Source organism: Aedes aegypti, unplaced genomic scaffold (genome assembly GCF_002204515.2).
Source record: "Aedes aegypti strain LVP_AGWG unplaced genomic scaffold, AaegL5.0 Primary Assembly AGWG_AaegL5_hic_scaff_1316_PBJ_arrow, whole genome shotgun sequence".
NCBI lineage: Eukaryota > Metazoa > Arthropoda > Insecta > Diptera > Culicidae > Aedes > Aedes aegypti.
Window position 1 is genome coordinate 121 of NW_018734748.1, and position 17,064 is coordinate 17,184.

A 17,064-nucleotide genomic window follows, 5' to 3' on the forward strand; every position below is an offset into this window, starting at 1 on the left:
CTCGTAGGGGGTCCTGATAATCACTCAACGATTTTTTTCAAAAAAATTAGAAGAAATTTTTGGTGATTTTCTCGGGAGAACTCCTATAGGATTATTTGGAATATCTGCAAGAGTAACTACTTAGTGGAAGAATTGGTAAGAAAATAGAGAATATCTTGAGTAAATCCTGAGATAGTATTTTGGAAAATATTAGTGGAAATTCCTGATAAAGTATTTCGAATCAGAAATCAATACAAGGAAAATAGAGAAATAGTGACTCTAGAGACCATTCTAAATAAAAAAGAGACTTTAGAAACCTTTCAATAAAATAGAAGCTTGCATTGAAATAGAGACCATGTTTTGAAAATAAGAGACCTGCTACCAATCCTGAAATAGGCAAACTTTGCTACATACCATCTGTACGGCACGCTGAATCGCATTGTCTGTCGATTGCGATTGTTTCAGCAGGGTGATGATCTGGTTCAATCCATCTGGCTGCGGTTCCCACGTCATTTTGTCGCTGGAGTTTTGTGTTCTCTGTTGTTACGCTTCGAAAGCTGCTGCTGACCGCTGGCTACTGTCTGCTGTCGTGAAGAGTCCCGTTACAATTTGGTCGCGAACTAATTCGCGCCGCAAAAGAACGACAAGAGAAAGGCCAAAAATCCGTGTGCGTGGATGTTCTACGAAACCGAGAGGGAAAACTATGTTTCACGCACCGGCAGCAGCTTCCACACAAAAAGCGCGAATCTTGACCACGGGCGCCTTCTAGTTTGTTTGTCTCCCTTCTGAGTGTCTTCAATTTTGCAAAACTCGTTTGTACCCCCTTCTATTAGCGTTTCAATTTCTAGGGAAGGGAATTTATGCTTCTTCGCTTTGTTCTGTAAATCTGAGCCCGGAGGGGTCACGCGATGGGCAAATCAAATAATCTGAAAAGAGTTTGAAATTGTATTTTGATTAATTATTAAGTAATTTCAATAATAGTAAAACAAATCAAAGACAGTTCAGTACGTCTATCAATTTTGAGGTGAAGTTGAAACGAAGTCAAAGCACAAGATCACAAACCGGAGAACTGATCATCCGGTTAAGCTGAATCTTGATCGATTGGTCACTACCAGCGATTGATCAATCGATCAGTTTTTCAGCTAAAACTGAAATTCGGTTCTCCAGACTTATGTTCTTAAAATTTTGGCTACTCTGTTTTGATTTCGTATAGGATTTTGACGTTTACTGGCCTTATTGTTTGCTAATTTCATGGAATAGTGGTAGACTGAGACGAGACTCGCGAAGACGGTCTTCTTTTTCTGTGATTGCTGAGTTTTTTTCTTATTCCACTTTGTGCATACCAATTATGCGCATGCGCATACCAATTATGCGCATGCTGTTCAAATCCTCACATGAACCTCTCAGCAAAAAATGATTAAGTTTGCATCACATCGAATCATAAATTGCCATTTGAGTGAAATTTCATGCCAGCAAACATAGCAGACATTAGAAATAATTAATCTTCTGCCTAGATTTATCAGCAACTTTGGAAAAACTGCTCCGCCGGCTGAGGTTTTTAATAACAGTTTACTTTGAACACAATACTTTTCACTTTTTCAGCCATAAAAATGGTGGGCTGCATTTGACGTTTCGTGAGAGGGGAATCTGGGCTGCATATGACGTTGATATTTTTCCTCTTCGCGAGTCTCTCTCAGGTGGTAGAGAGAGAATGACTTTTGTGCAGAGCCCCATTACAGTGGTACTTACTCAACCTTTTTTTAAATAATTACATATTTTGACACCGAATTGTTTTTTTTTTTGCTTTTTGTTGCGAGAATTGAGGGTATACGTCAAATTCTATGAAATTTCTACAAAAACTGAGGCCCAGCACCGAAAAAAACCAACAAAAAAAAAACTAAAAAACTAGATATTTTTTCATGTAAAACAAAATCAGAGTTTTATATTTTTTTTCTGAAAAGTTGAAATCTTAAGCTTTCATTCCATAAAAAAAATGGAAATCGGTTAAGCTGTTCAAAAGTTCTTCTTCTTCTTTCTGGCGTTACGTCCCAACTGGGACAAAGCCTGATTCTCAGATTAGTGTTCTTATGAGCACTTCCACAGTTATTAACTGAGAGCTTTCTTTGCCGATTGACCATTTTTGCATGTGTATATCGTGTGGCAGGTACGAAGATACTCTATGCCCTGGGAATCGAGAAAATTTCCTTTACGAAAAGTCCCTCGACCAGCGGGATTCGAACCCACGATCCTCAGCATGGTCATGCTGAATAGCTGCGCGTTTACCGCTACGGCTATCTGGGCCCCCTGTGTTCAAAAGTTATGATTCTTTAAAATAAAAAAATAATGCGCTAAGACTTACAGTGTGTGCCGATGAAAAATCACTGATTTTTTATTTTCAAAAAAGTATATCTCATTCTAAAAAACATACATCGTTTAAAATTTGACAGTAAACGTAAACATTTCTGAACATTCAAGAAAAATGAAATCAGCAATTTCCCCTTTGGTCCCAAGGCCTTCTTAACACAAAAAAAAAAAACGGATTTTTTTTTATTTTTTCATGTAAAAAATATTGTAAAATTTTATATTTTTCTTGAAAAGTCAAAATCTTTAGCTTTCATTTCGTCCAAGAAATTTAAAAATCGGTGAAGCGGTTCAAAAGTTATGTTTTTTTTTAATAAAAATTTGGCCCCGATTTTTTGGTCACTTTATTTTGGAAATAAAAAAAATCCATAAGGATAAGGAACAAAATAGCAAATTTTCACGGAATTTGGTGACCCACTAGATCCGTTTTTCATGGAATAGCATAATTACTAAAAAACAATTCAACTGCCTGGAGATTTATTTTCCTTTGTTTTACGCATTCTTTTATGCTGCTTGTATAGGGTTACCATTTGAGGTTAGTTACGTTTGATTACTTCTACGACCCTGAAAACGGCAAATTTTGCATACTTAAATAATAGAGCAAACAGTAAACGGTAACAATCCCATATTCGTTGCTGAAATCAATAAACATATGACGTTAGGGAATCGCCACTGATATCAATATTGATTCAAAATTGTTCAACAATGTTCAATTATTCATTGTAGAAACGTGTTTTATTTTGTATTGATCAAAATCGTGTAAAAACAGTATCAAAGGTTAATGAATGAAAAAAATGTATATGGATGTATAGGTTGGAAATTCTAATGTAATTACTGAAATAATTTGAAAAATTTGCTAGAAAATCAGTACTTACATATGAAGTCCTGGGCGGGCTTTCAATGAACTCATTGAATTTATTGATTGTTATTGCAAACCCCCTTTGGCTAATCTTCCAGAGGAGTTTTTATGGGGTTCTTACAGAAGGCAGGGTTAAGATTACCTCTGTAGCCGCAGATTACTGCAGAAAGTTGACCAGTAATTTATTCAGTAGGTCTGTCAGACAATTGGGCTGATTTTTGACAAAATGTATTAAAATATTTTAGGGGCCCAGATAGCCGTAGCGGTAAACGCGCAGCTATTCAGCAAGTCCAAGCTGAGGGTCGTGGGTTCGAATCCCACCGGTCGAGGATCTTTTCGGGTTGGAAATTTTCTCGACTTCCCAGGGCATAGAGTATCTTCGTACCTGCCACACGATATACTCATGGAAAAATGGCCAAATCAGCAAAGAAAGCTCTCAGTTAATAACTGTGGAAGTGCTCATAAGAACACTAAGCTGAGAAGCAGGCCCTGTCCCAGTGGGGACGTAACGCTAGAAAGGAGGAGGTATTTTATCTCAAAGTCGCTTTCTAACTTTAGCAGAGGTTTTCTCTAAAACTTTTCTCAGATTTTTTTTTCACTTTTTCCGATTTCTTTCAGAAAGTTAGCCAGGAATCCCTATCTTTCTAGATATTTTGATTTCTAAATCACTCTATATTTGTCTTTATAATAATAACAGAAAAGCTGGCTTTAGCGACATTTTTTTCTGAAAAAAGTCACTACACGCAAAAAAAAATGCGGTAGAAACTACCATTTTAGGGTGTTAACTTAAGCGCTCGCATCTGTCAGCAGAACACAAATGCGCTTGATTTCACTATGTCTTTTATCGAAGTCTTATTGACGGAAATGATTTCTGTTAAATGTACCAGTGATGGGATGTACTATAAAAAAGACAATTTACACCGTCTTCAGCACAAAGGCTGCACAGACTGAACGATCACTATCATTAGGCAACGGACAACACGAAACACCCAGTAGCCCAGCGATGAATTTTTCGTTTGACGAAAAGTTTTCACCGACTGGAGCGGGAATCGAACCCACACCCCGTGGCACAATACGCCTAGACGACTGACGCCACTAACCGCAAGGCCACGAAGCCCATAGTAATTTGTTCTGAAATTCCATGGTAATTTTAAGTATGGGCGTAGTCAGCTAAAATAGTAATTTTTACCACAGGATTTTTTGTTGGAAATAGTGACTTTTTAGTGACCAGCTCGAAAAAAGTGATTAGCTACTTGCCCTGCATTTGAGATTTCTTCCTTGTTTTTTCTATGGGTGAAACAACTACGCATAGTATACAAATTTTTCAGATTCATGTCGAAAGAGCCTTGTAATTCTAAAAACCAATGAACTCCAAAGAAAGAAACTTACGAATGATGTTCTGATGTTGTTTAGGTAGATTTCAACTTATTTCACAATTTTTGCTCGCCCATAATCATGAAGGCAAGTTAGTAGGAGTATTTTAATCCTTTACAAGTTTTGGTATAGGGTTATAGCGAATTTATTTCAAGTTCATTGAGCATTTTTCAGACAGCGTAGAATTGTAAAAGTATCGGTTTTGGCCGGCCTAAGAGATTTTTTTCCTTACTTTTTATTTGTTAGGCACTCCGTGCACTTGGCCACTACTATGCCGATTATTTTTCGTTACAGAATCTATTTATCAAGGCGGGTAGAGCTCCTCCTAAGGTGATACATTATGCTCACTTTGTGAAGAAAACCAGGAATGGTAGGCGAAGAAGGGCTGGCCGTTTTGTTTACAAACATCTGAGACAGGTAGTCAGACAATTGACTTCTGATTGGAGGGAGAAACAGTGTTATTGCGAATCTTTACTTTAATCCGCAGACTGTCCAACAAGTTGCGTGCCCATGCGCCGAGTTGTGCGCCAGCCAAAAAGTAAATAAAGAAATTTCAAAATATCTCGCCGAGGCAGTGAATCACTTTTAGGGCTTCAGTCCTAAACTGGACAGCGAGCATAATTGTTTAATCGATAAAAAACATATGGAATAAAAATGTTCGTACCTTCTTGTTTTCAAGTAGCAAGCGTTTTAAATCGGCGCATGAGCGATCGGCGCGCAACTTTTTCGAGGGTCTGCGGTTTTCAGAAAAGATTCGCAAAGTGCCCAACTAGTACCAGACCCTTGCGCGTAACACAAGAAGCAAAGAGAAAGTGATCAAATGCTAAAAATTCTCGAGAAGCATAATATCAAGAATTATTCTAATACGGTCGCACCTGCTCCATGTGTGGTCTATACTTCTTTCTCTCTTTTCTACAATTTCGTCCACACTTATGGCAGCACGGTTAGTTTTAGTTTCAGCACCTTGCAAGCCAGGCAGTAATGACTTCTGATTGGTTGGAGAAAAAGTGGTGTCAGAAATTATTCTAATGCAGCCGCATCTGCGCGTAGCGTACTCTACTTTTATCTCTCTTTTTAACTATTTCGTTCGCACTATTGGCAGCACGATTAGTTTCAGTTTGAGCGTTATCCAGGCCAGGCAGTAATGTTTGTAAACAAAACGGCCAGCAAGTTAAAGATGGCCTCCTAGCCACTTTCGCCAAGTCTACCTTACTCTGGCTACAGAGTACAATGAACCAGCCTTGCTATTTATATCCTAGTTCTTATTGCTATTTCTCTCATACCGAGCAGGTAGAGGAGAGAACTGCCGTTGGTCCAATCCATATCCATATGGCCGTAGTCCATTGGTGTGCGGTGGTTCATTTTGCCATGTGTACATGTCGTGTGAGGCAACAGCCTACAAATAGGCTCAGTGTGTCTCGTGTGTCTCAATCACCATCCGATACTGACGGAGGATGGATGTGTTTCCCCAATACACGGTCCTTCGTACGGCGTCTTCTGGTGACTGGACGGAGTTTTTTGTGAGGGGAGGATTGAGAATCGAACCCATGACCTTCCGCTTCAAAGCGAAAGCGTAACCTCGAGGCTACGGGACCCCCTATAAGAGAAAATGTCTCTAAAAATCATATGGGAAGCCCTATGTATACTAAAAATATATCAAACGCAAGCTTTCAAACCATGTTATGAATGAAAAATATTATTTTGATGAAGTGCTGGAAATTTCTAGAGGAACTAAATGAGGAATCCCAGGTGCAGTTTATCGAGGAACTCTTGGAAAAGTTTATAATAAATTTCATCGTATAATGCCTTAAGGAAGTTTTAAGTAGTTTCGGAGAGTTGTTGTGGATAAATTTTTGAAAGAATTCTTATAAAAATGCCTGGTTCAAATGAAACAAGGCGTAGGAATTATTGTAAGGTTTCTGGAGGATCTGTGGGAAAAATCCTAAAAGTAACACTTGGAGAAATCGGTGAAAGAATCATTAGAAAAACATCTGGAGGAAATACTGAGATTTTTTCTTCAGAGTAATCTCTGTGAAAATAACTATAATCAGGTATCAGGTATCAGAAGGCCGGCTTCAAAGGCACGTTCCCCACCATTTGGGAGATTTGTGCCATCGCCATATTTAAGCCTATTTCATCATCTACCCGATGGGAGAGGAAAGGGAAGGGAAAGATGGGAGGAAGTAGGAGTGAAGTCCCTTGACGAGGGAAGATCGCCTAAGCGAAATGAGAGCATGTAGCTCCATACCATATGGTGAATCGATGGAGGAAGTAGAGTTGACAGCAGCGCACTCTATTTCCCTGGTTGAGGAATGGATGAAGTCTAGGAAACTAGGACTGGCCCGTCACAAGACTGAGGTGGTGGTGGTCAACAACCGCAAGTCCGAGCAACGGGCGCTTATCTCGGTAGGTGATTGCACCATAGAGTCCAAGCGATCCCTTAGGCATCTTGGGGTAATGATCGATGACAAGCTGAGCTTCGCTAGCCACGTTGAATATGCCTGTAAAAGGGCATCTACGGCTATAGCGGCGCTTTCGAGGATGATGTCTAACAGCTCTGCTGTAATTGCCAGCAAACGCAAGCTGCTGGCAAGCGTGGCGCTATCCATACTAAGGTATGGAGGACCAATCTGGTCAAAAGCGCTTAGAACGAACAGAAACCTAAAGCGGTTGGAAAGCACGTACAGTATAATGTGCTTAAGAGTAGCAAGTGCATACCGGACGGTATCTAAAGAGGCCGTGTGCATCATAGCCGGGATGACGCCCATCGGGCTCATCATCAAGGAAGATGTTCAATGCTTCAACCAAAGGGGTACCAGAGGAGTCCGCGACACGTGTAAAGAGGAAACGCTCAGAAGCTGGCAGCAGGAGGTTTCTGTCAGGACATGGTTGCTATAGACAGTACCTGCATAGGTTCGGGCACTCAGAATCTCCTGCGTGCCCCAATTGTGCTGGTGTAGAGGAAACAGCGGAGCATGTCGTGTTCGATTGCCCCCGTTTCATTGTTGTGAGAGGTCGCATGCTCACTACATGCGGAGGGGACACGTCCCCCGACAATATTATAGAGAGAATGTGTGCGGATGCCGAGTGCTGGAATGCAGTAACTACGGCTGTCACTCACATTATGTTAGAATTGCAACGTCTATGGCGCGCCGATCAAGAGTTGGCTGCAGAGGATTAGCCCTGCCGAGGCTGGTCCCTTGTAACATTGTTTAAGTCGGCTAGGAGAAGCAGTTTGCCTAGGCTACTTCTGCTACACGTGTTGTGCTATATGCACTGGTCCCTTCCCGAAGAAATACCGTAAGGTGGTTCCGGGGAGATGAGGGTCTGAGTCCAAGGGTCATGTCGATGCACTGTTCACCACTTGAGCAATTCTAAATGAAATTGCTCAAGCACAGTGCATAGGCTGGTTTTAGCGGGTCGTCGTTGGTGCGTCATCCCCGCATTCCTGAGTTATCTTCTCAGGGGACCTGTTTGCAGATTTCCCCTTGTAAAAAACAAAAAAAAAATACCATAATGGGTTCGAAACAACGCCTTAAAAAGGGCACTACAAACGCATGAGCGTGAAAGAGAGCCTTTAGCTCATTACCACAGCGGGTTAAGAATAACAGAATGTCCTGAAGATTCAGGCTTCTGAATTCAGGTTTCACTTCATAAGTGTTTACCAAGTAATTGGAATCGCATTTGCGAAAAACTGAACAGTTGCATATCAGTTCCCATAATCGGAGTCACAACTATCACACACAAATGAGTCAGCAACGCTGAATATTTGCCATGTGATAGTTGAGTCGGCAGTGGCCTGTCAACGCTCTGACTAAGAGACTGGCAATTCTGCTTTGATAGATTGTTAAATACTTCGCCACCCTTGGAGATGGCCTCAGTAATGTACAATTTTGTTTGACAACATGACTCCAAACTATTCCAATATTGCTTGTGCTGAGTTGCCGCCCAAGAGTTTATCTGAAGCTTCACCCAGCACTTCGAAATTGGAATAGTCGGCTCTGGGCCAATAAAGTCATGCGATGCTCCATCGCGAGCTAGCTCATCAGCCAATTCATTTCCAGCGACGGAAGAATGGCCAGGTACCCATACAAGGTTTACAGAGTTGACTAAATTCAGTTCCTCAATTTGAGTTCGACATGCGATAACAAGCTTTGACCTTGAGATGGCCGAAGCAAGAGCTTTTATAGCAGCCTGACTATCTGAACAGACGTATATGACTTTACCCATTACGCGCTGTTGAAGTGCTGATTGCACTCCACACATAAGAGCAAATATTTCCGCCTGAAAAACGGTGCAGTTTCTATCAAGTGAGTAAAACTGATTCAGCCTTAGCTCACGAGAATATACTCCTGCACCAGCTCTACCTTCAAGAAGGGAGCCATCAGTGTAACATACTATATTGTTTGATATACTTCATTCCAGATAGCCAGACGTTCCACTCTTCCCGGTGAAGGGAATTGTGTGGGTAAATGTCCTGTAAGGAAAGTGACAAGCAATTGTGGAGATCACTTGGAGCAAGGACAATTTTGTCCCAATTCACCAAAAAGTGGGGAAACAACGAAGTGTGTGTAGATCTACGACTCACTGGATTTTTCTCCAGTAGATCCAGTAAACAGTAAGAGCAAGAAAGTGCTTCTTGTTTAAAATGTATGTGTAGTGGCGCAAACGTCGAAAATGGCCTCAAGCGCTGCTGTGGGAGTTATAGAGGAACGCAACCAGACATCGCCATCAAGCACATCCTTTGGAGATGGCCCAATTTTTTTTAATTTCTTTATTAGTATCATTCCAAACCAGGGATGAGAAAAGTACTGGAGCAAACATTTACCGCCTCTACATTTACATCTTCCTACACGACCATCAAAATCCAAAGCAAACCATTGACGGTTCAAAACAAAAAATGTCACGGCTCTTCAAAAAATGTAATCTTCTTCTTCCTAACGTTTTTCAACCCCGAATGCGAAATGACTCGAGCACAGTGGTGACACGATTTTTGCGGTTTTCGGGGGTTTTGCATTTTGCTCGATAAAGGCAGTATGAAATTGAACTTGTTTATATGTAACGTAACGGAATGATTGTGGTCTTTCTGTTAGAGCTAATAGATTTCAATTAGTTGAAAAACACAAGCGAAATATTAGCGATTGAATGATTTAACACTTTTTTCAATCATTCTGCTTGGAATGGCTGCCCGAAAATGGTCATAGTGGAGAGACAAAAACAGTCAAGCAGTGTGTGAACCGTTGGCAGCGCAACGCCTGATGGTATTGATGCTGCTGCTGCTTTTGTGTTTTGGTTGGAATGGCAGAATCGATGAACTGTGGTGAATTGTGGTCACAGTTCCCAAGACTGTTCCAAACATTACATTCATTTCTTATATCTAGGTGTTCTGTGTTATTAGACAACACTATCATCCTAATTTGGTAAAACAAATTTAAGATTTTATTAACATTTTGTTAACAACATTTTTTTTTTTTTTTTTTTTTTTGTCGGTAGCGATAGGGGTAGTACTGGCACTCTTAATCTGCCCTAAGCTCCTTCCCAGCATTTGCTTTTATAAGCCTCTATTGCGTTCATCACACAGACGTTCCTAAGCAATGTTGCTCAAATGGTCACTGTGTACGCTAGCAGCAATCAGCCCTTGCCGTAGTTTTGCAAGTCTATTAGTTCAGACTACTATCAAACTATGATAATGCCTGAAATGCTACTAGAGTGGTTAAAGTGAAGAACGAAATAGTTTTATTAAAAGGTCCTCATTCCCCATTTCATTTCATCACTCTCTATCGTCACTTTTATTTTCGACACTATCACATATATCACCGATTATCACTCATCAACTTTCGTAATACACTTCTGATATACTTTCCATTATATCACTTTTCACATCACACTATTTTCATATAAATTCATTGTTATTACCATTTACCATCTGTTACCATTATTAAGTAATTAAAAGATATTCAATTTAAATGTATCATTATATTGTTGCTGTAGAGTCATTACTATTCAAACTACGATTTAGCACTATGATCAAGAAATTTACCGTAAAAAAATCACTTCGATCCATTCTTCTGCACTCGCTGTCATTATTAACACTTTTATCATGCACGTTTGAAGAGCTAGGCAATAAAGTTTATATTCAGAGAAATTATTGCACAAATGCACAATGTATTATGGCCATTGTTAAATTAGTAGAGTTCACATCATTATTATTATATTTTTAACAAAACTATCAGAATCACTTCCACTTTCATTTTCAAATTTTCATCACCATAGATTTTATTATAAAACCACTATTAGCACCTTCACAATCACTAAATTAATAACGACGAGTGTAACGCACAGTTCCACCAAACACCCATTCTTATGTTGCATTATAAAACGATTGATCACACGTTGGCTTCGAAACTTAACCACCATTGCTGATTAGTACAAAGGATGCTACAGCTCGTGTAAACGAACTGAAACATCAACAACCAGCACTGGTTTATAAGTAACTAATGAGCCCTGGCGGTCCCTCGGTTCGAAGAGGACCTGATAATATGCCGAAACATATTAACAGATCCTCCGCCTGAATGCAGCCGTTTCATGATAAATCATGAACCGTTGGAGGTGTGCCAAAGTATTGGGAAGGTGATATGTTTCACAGACGGGTATTATTATGGTGCACCTTCTACTTTGGCACCGTCAAACCCTGTGATCGTGGCCAGGGATTTAACATTTTGTTAACAACATATAACATTTCATTTGTTTACTCAATTATGCCATAAGAGCATTTCCTCAATGGTTAACTGCAATTTTAAAATATTCATTACCCTCTTTATTTCCATGTATCGTATTGCTGACTTAGCCTGACAATATCATTTCAGACAATCAACTCGTTTGATGTTGTAGTATTGATATTTTTTCCCTGACCTCAAGTGAAATTCCCTGACTTTCCCCGACTTTCCAGGTCAAAAATTGAATTCCCTGACATTCCCTGACTTTCCAGGTTTTTCCAGGTAGTCGACACCCTGTCTACCATGCATTACTGGGTTTGAAATATTTTCCCTGAGTGTAACCAAAATTCCCTGAGAATTCCAGGTTTTTCTAGGTAGTAGACACCCTATTTTTGTTGAGGCACTTCTGTAAAAACGCTTTTTCCGTAAAGAAAATGTGTGGGAGATATCATACTTAAACGCGCTTTTGTGAATAAGGAACCAAATGAAGAAGATTCCTCTTGCCTAAGTTTCACTAATCGTTAGATTATTAGCCCCAAAATGTAGGAAAAAATAGCAATTTTATTAGAATTTTATTCTATACGAATAAAAAAAAATCGTATCTATGCCCAAAATAGTCATCTCTATATCATGTTCAAAAACATTTGTTTATAGCTGAAAATATTACAATACTAGGAATGCGGAATTTCTGACGTGATTTTTTATTTAGATCTGAACCTGTGTGCGACGGTAGAATTTTCTAGGAAAAGTTGATTCGACTGCCACTTTCTCCTGATTCTAAGAAGGTGGTACTTCTGTACCTGCCCGATTCTACGCTTGCTTTCAGAATTGATCGCGATCTCCCTCTAGTGGGACGCGGCCAGTTAGTTAGGAAACACTACCCGTCACAAAAAAAAATGTATTATTGGTCGACCCGTCGTAGCGAGGGCAAAACGGGGAAACAAAAATGTCGCTCCGCTTCAAGTGAAAACGCCTCTCGTGGGTGGTGATGGTTTCTTTTCGTTAATTTCTTACCTTGCTTGGAACTAAAAATAATCAAACCACCAGCAAAATGGAGCTGGCGACCGGGGAAAACAAACTACACAATAATTGAAGCGATTTTTCGCGGTAGAAATATTGAAAATTTGGGAAAATATCGCAAATTTGACGCTGCGTGTCGTCCACAGATGACTTTTTGTGTGAAGAAAGAGTTTTGAGCTTTGTGAGGTTGCGTTTGGAGGTAGCAGGGATGCCAGTTTTGCAAAAATAATCAAGCCCGCCTTTCGCTGAAAACCTACACCAAGGTATCCAGAAGGGAGGTAGTTCAGTTTGTCAGAACGCTCAATTAAAATTGTTTTCCGATATCAGATCCCGACAGCTCTTCTCCAAGCAGTTATCATACAGAGTGGAACTCCTGGGCGCAGGACTTCTTGAATTTGTGCCGTGGAAGAACACCAACAAACGGTCGGTAACAGCCTTGCCTTTGGCGATGCAAGCTCGTGAATTCTTCAGCTTTTGCCGACAGAGTATAAATTCCATTTGAATTGGGTCCTAAAATGTTTAATGAATCCTTGTTTTTATTTAACAATACGAAAGAGCATGTTATTTGCAACTACTTAAGCAAGTTTTCCAGCTCAAATAACGGCTATAACATTTTTAAATTTTAATTTTAAAAGGGTTCCAAATATGAACCCTGACACTTGTGATCTTGTTTTGACATTCACTTTTTCGACAAAAATGCCACAGGGCATATAGTTTTAACACTGGGGTTGTTCCTATCTGACATTTCGAAAGGGACACGGAAAACAAAATATACCCAACATTTGAGTTTAAACCAAAGAGTGTGACAAAATCTCAAAAATCATAGAAAAATGTTTTTTGTACTTAAACCAATGAAAATCATTTTAAAAATTGAGTAAACATGTGTTTCTGCCCTAAACTGAAGCGTTTGGTACTAAAATTGAGGCAGGGCTTTAGGACCCTATTGACATTTATTTCCAACTGCGTACTGCGATCAAAGAAAAATGCTGTTCTTGAGCATTTCTTGCAAGAAATTTCCCACGCATCGAGATTGGCGATTACTTTTCTGTTGAAGTACATACTTCGCTTTAAATGGTTTAAAGTAATCTTCGCGGTCGGCCCATTAGAATTTTGACAGTCGAGTAGTATTTCATAACAAAGTTGACAGATCTCGCGTTTAGTATCATACAGGCGTATCTGCATTGATCGATTTCTCTACGTCGATTTTCTCTTTAGAGTAGTACAGCGGGGATTCGCTAGTTGGAACACGACTGCCTTCCATCTATAACAAATCCGACCCGTTAGTTGGAACGACTGACAGCTGGTGAAAATGCTCCAGACTAACGCATCTGGAGCGCAAATCGTCACGAAACGCACATATACATACACAGTGGCGCGGGAAGTGGGTAGGACAGGTAGGACATGTCCTACGCCACAAAAACACCTGGGTAGACAGTCAAAGGATTGTCCCACCCATGATCCATTGATTCAACACGAACTAACATCATTCCTACATAATTTTAACAGTCCGATGTAGATGTTCTCGGATTAGTTGTCATGAGCATTCCTGGAAGAATTTCTTGACTAAAAATTAGAATATGTGTGGTAGAACTATCAAGATATTCCTAAAGAATTGTTTATTGAAGAACCCAAGACCGGCAGCATCGTGTACTGAATATACCGTTTTGATTCATATTACGGACAGCTTCAAATTCCGGACACTCTACTTTGTATGGGAAACATTTCACGCGAAATGTTTCAATTTTTGCTGTTCAAAAGTTCTCAATTTCAAGGCTCGTTTTAGTAAACTTTTTCCATAAATATCTTTGAAAATTTATAATGCCCAACTACCTTAGATGTCTCTTTGGTGGTTTAACGATTTCGATTGATGATTTGACTGTTCCATTAATGATTATCATGAGCTGTCCGGAATTCGATTCAAAGTGTCCGGAATATGAGGCAAAAGTGAGGAAGCGTCCGGAATAAGAATCATGAAAAGGCCACACATTTTCATTTATTTAAAATTATTGAAGTTGCGGAAGCGTATTCTTCACCCACCGTTCGAAAGTAAAGGGCTTCCGACGCTCGATAGCGCTAAGGAATCATACAGAATGATTTATTTTGTATGCTCTATGCTGGGTTATATTTCCCTGAGTCCTTAAGTGTCCGTAATATGAATCAAAACGGTATGCATTTGAAACAAAGCTCACTTGTTATACACAGCACTAGATCACCACAATAGATCAACTTAATGGTCGCAGTGGTGTCATGTCTCCACAAAGCAAAAAAAAGGCGTAGTTCTTTTGGCGATATAGTCGATGATGCTCTTCATTTCTCAAGAATCTGTGGACGATCCGTGGAGAGATTTCCACAGTACTCCCGAATCATACTCTCTAGAGGATCTTGACTGAGTTTTCGTTAACATTTCTGCAAGATTCTCAATAAATTAATTGGAAATGAGCAGATTCGTATTTCCCATGATTTTTTGTTAGTAATTTATTTCTCTTCTGGAATTTATACATAATTTATACCAAACCAGGAATTTTATTGAGCATTTCTCCTGGTATTGCATTAGGCAGGGGAAGAATTGCTCCAAGGATTTCTTCAGATAATTATAGGTCTTCAGATAATTGGAACCAGTTTAGTTATTTTTGATGTATATTTTTCCAAATATTCCTTCTCTGAATATTCTACACTGATAAAAATCTCCATATCGTCGTTATTTGTTTCACACATAGATATTTGCAATTTGTATCGGTACATGGTAATTATGTGTGAGATACATAATCAAGGTTCATTTCATAATATATTTGAATTATGTGTGCGTACACATGTTTATTATCAAACACATCCATTAATTCTATAGGGTTGATCAATGAATAACATGGTTGATTTTTATTCAATATTAGTAACAAATATGTATGATGAAACAATGATAATTTATTCACTTTCTTTATCCCTAGCCAAATTATAAATAATTTTTATTGCCACACAATGTTTCACGCCAATACAGAACTTTTCAGAATGACGAATGTCCTCCCCTGAAGGGGTAGCGGTTCCCCTCGTGGGTGCGAGTGCGACTTGGTTCCAGCCATCTGATGCCATCCGAAAGCAGATTCTCTCGCAAATTGTTTGATTGCCGGGCTGCTGAAAAGCTTTTTAGCCCTTTCGCATTCAATCTTCTAGTTGCTGAAATGAAACATCAATTAATTAGTTGTATTAATGTTTAATTAATATTGAAAAGACTTACCAAACTACATGCAATTGCGTGCTCGATGATTTTCAACCTGGTTCCAGAAATGGTTGACTTCTTTGTTGATGTTCACGAGTTCATTTTCCATATACGCGTTATGTGTGAAACTATATAGATTTTTGCTATATGGTTTCACACATATTTTTGATTCACAGTAACAGGGTTCATTCATTCTCATTTAAATGAAATCAATGTGTGAGATGGATTCTAATATTAATGTGTCGATACACATAAAGAAAATTATCACAATTTTTGCAGTGTAGGAATTACTCCATGTAACACAAACAAAAATTCTAGGCATTTCTCTGGAATTCTAGCAAAGTTTTATCTAGAATTTTCCCCTGGAGTTATTTCAAGAAGTTCTTGAAAAGTTACTTAGAAATTCATACTGCATGTAGAGATTTACAGAATTTGGAAATTTTCAAGAGTTTTAAGAATTAAACCAGAAGCAACTACCATTATTTAATAGTTTAGAGATGTTTTTAGGATTCCATCCAATGCTTCCTTCGTGTTTAATTCTTATAATTACAAAAGTACAAAAATACATTATCCGAATCCAAATAAAATTCCTCAGGACAATTAATTGTTGGATTTCAATAATTATGTAAGGGAGAGAAAAAAATCCTGAAAAAAAACCTTGGGGTAGAAAAGGATTGGAGATATTTTGAAACATGTATGGCAAAACCCCAGAAAAATATTTTTATGAAACTTATTGACGATATCCCAATTAAAAATTGAGAAGAAATTCTTGAAGTTGTATTGAAGTTTCCATAAAACCAATCTCAAAAGGAATGTATGATTGGTGGATCTCTAAGAAAAATACTTGAAAAATATTTAGAACAATTCACGAAGGAATCTTTGCAGAAAATGTAGTATGAGATTTATGAATTTAAGACCTGTGTTTTTAAAATTTAACATTTGGTAGAAAGAAACCGGAGGAAGAATCGAAAACAAGTCTTGAAGAAATCTTTAATAGCATTCAGCAACATTGTATTAAAGAACTTTTGACACATTTTTAAAGTTATACCTTGAAAGAATGTTTTAGTGGAATTTAGTAGTTTTTTTTACAAAAATTTGGTGTAATCTCATATAAATTCTTTAAGAAACTGTAAGAACTTGTCTATAACTTACCAGGGTAAAATTTCCGGGCACGCCTCACCTGTCAAAAACCCTGGCTATGCCCATTGAAACTTTCATAGTCTTGTGTTAAAGGCCTGGATAAAAACAGTCAATTAAAAAAATATTTTTTTCTGGATTTCCGTGGACATTTTGCCAACATTTGTCCTACCCATGGTTTTGAATGTGGACGCGCCTCTGTGCATACACATTTGTTCTATATATGGAGACTTCAATGCGACGATAGTCAGACGTAAGAGTCAGTTTGACATCTTCGCCTGACCCCTGGAAGTTCCTCAGTCAACCAATATTTTTGATTTTTCATGACAAATGAAATTTCTGGTCAAAATTCAGTCAATTTGGAGAAAACTTAGATGTGCTTCAAATCAATTATGTGTTTTTAGACT

At 38.7% G+C, this 17,064-nt stretch overlaps 1 long non-coding RNA gene across 1 annotated transcript; it reads right to left on the minus strand.

The window, feature by feature from the left end:
* Positions 1-517: 517 nt before the first annotated feature.
* LOC110680403 lies at positions 518-12,464 on the minus strand. The gene is made up of 2 exons (XR_002502862.1): positions 12,304-12,464; positions 518-905 (listed from the first exon to the last, which is right to left on the minus strand). It is a non-coding gene; the product is annotated as an uncharacterized LOC110680403 (long non-coding RNA).
* Positions 12,465-17,064: the final 4,600 nt, after the last annotated feature.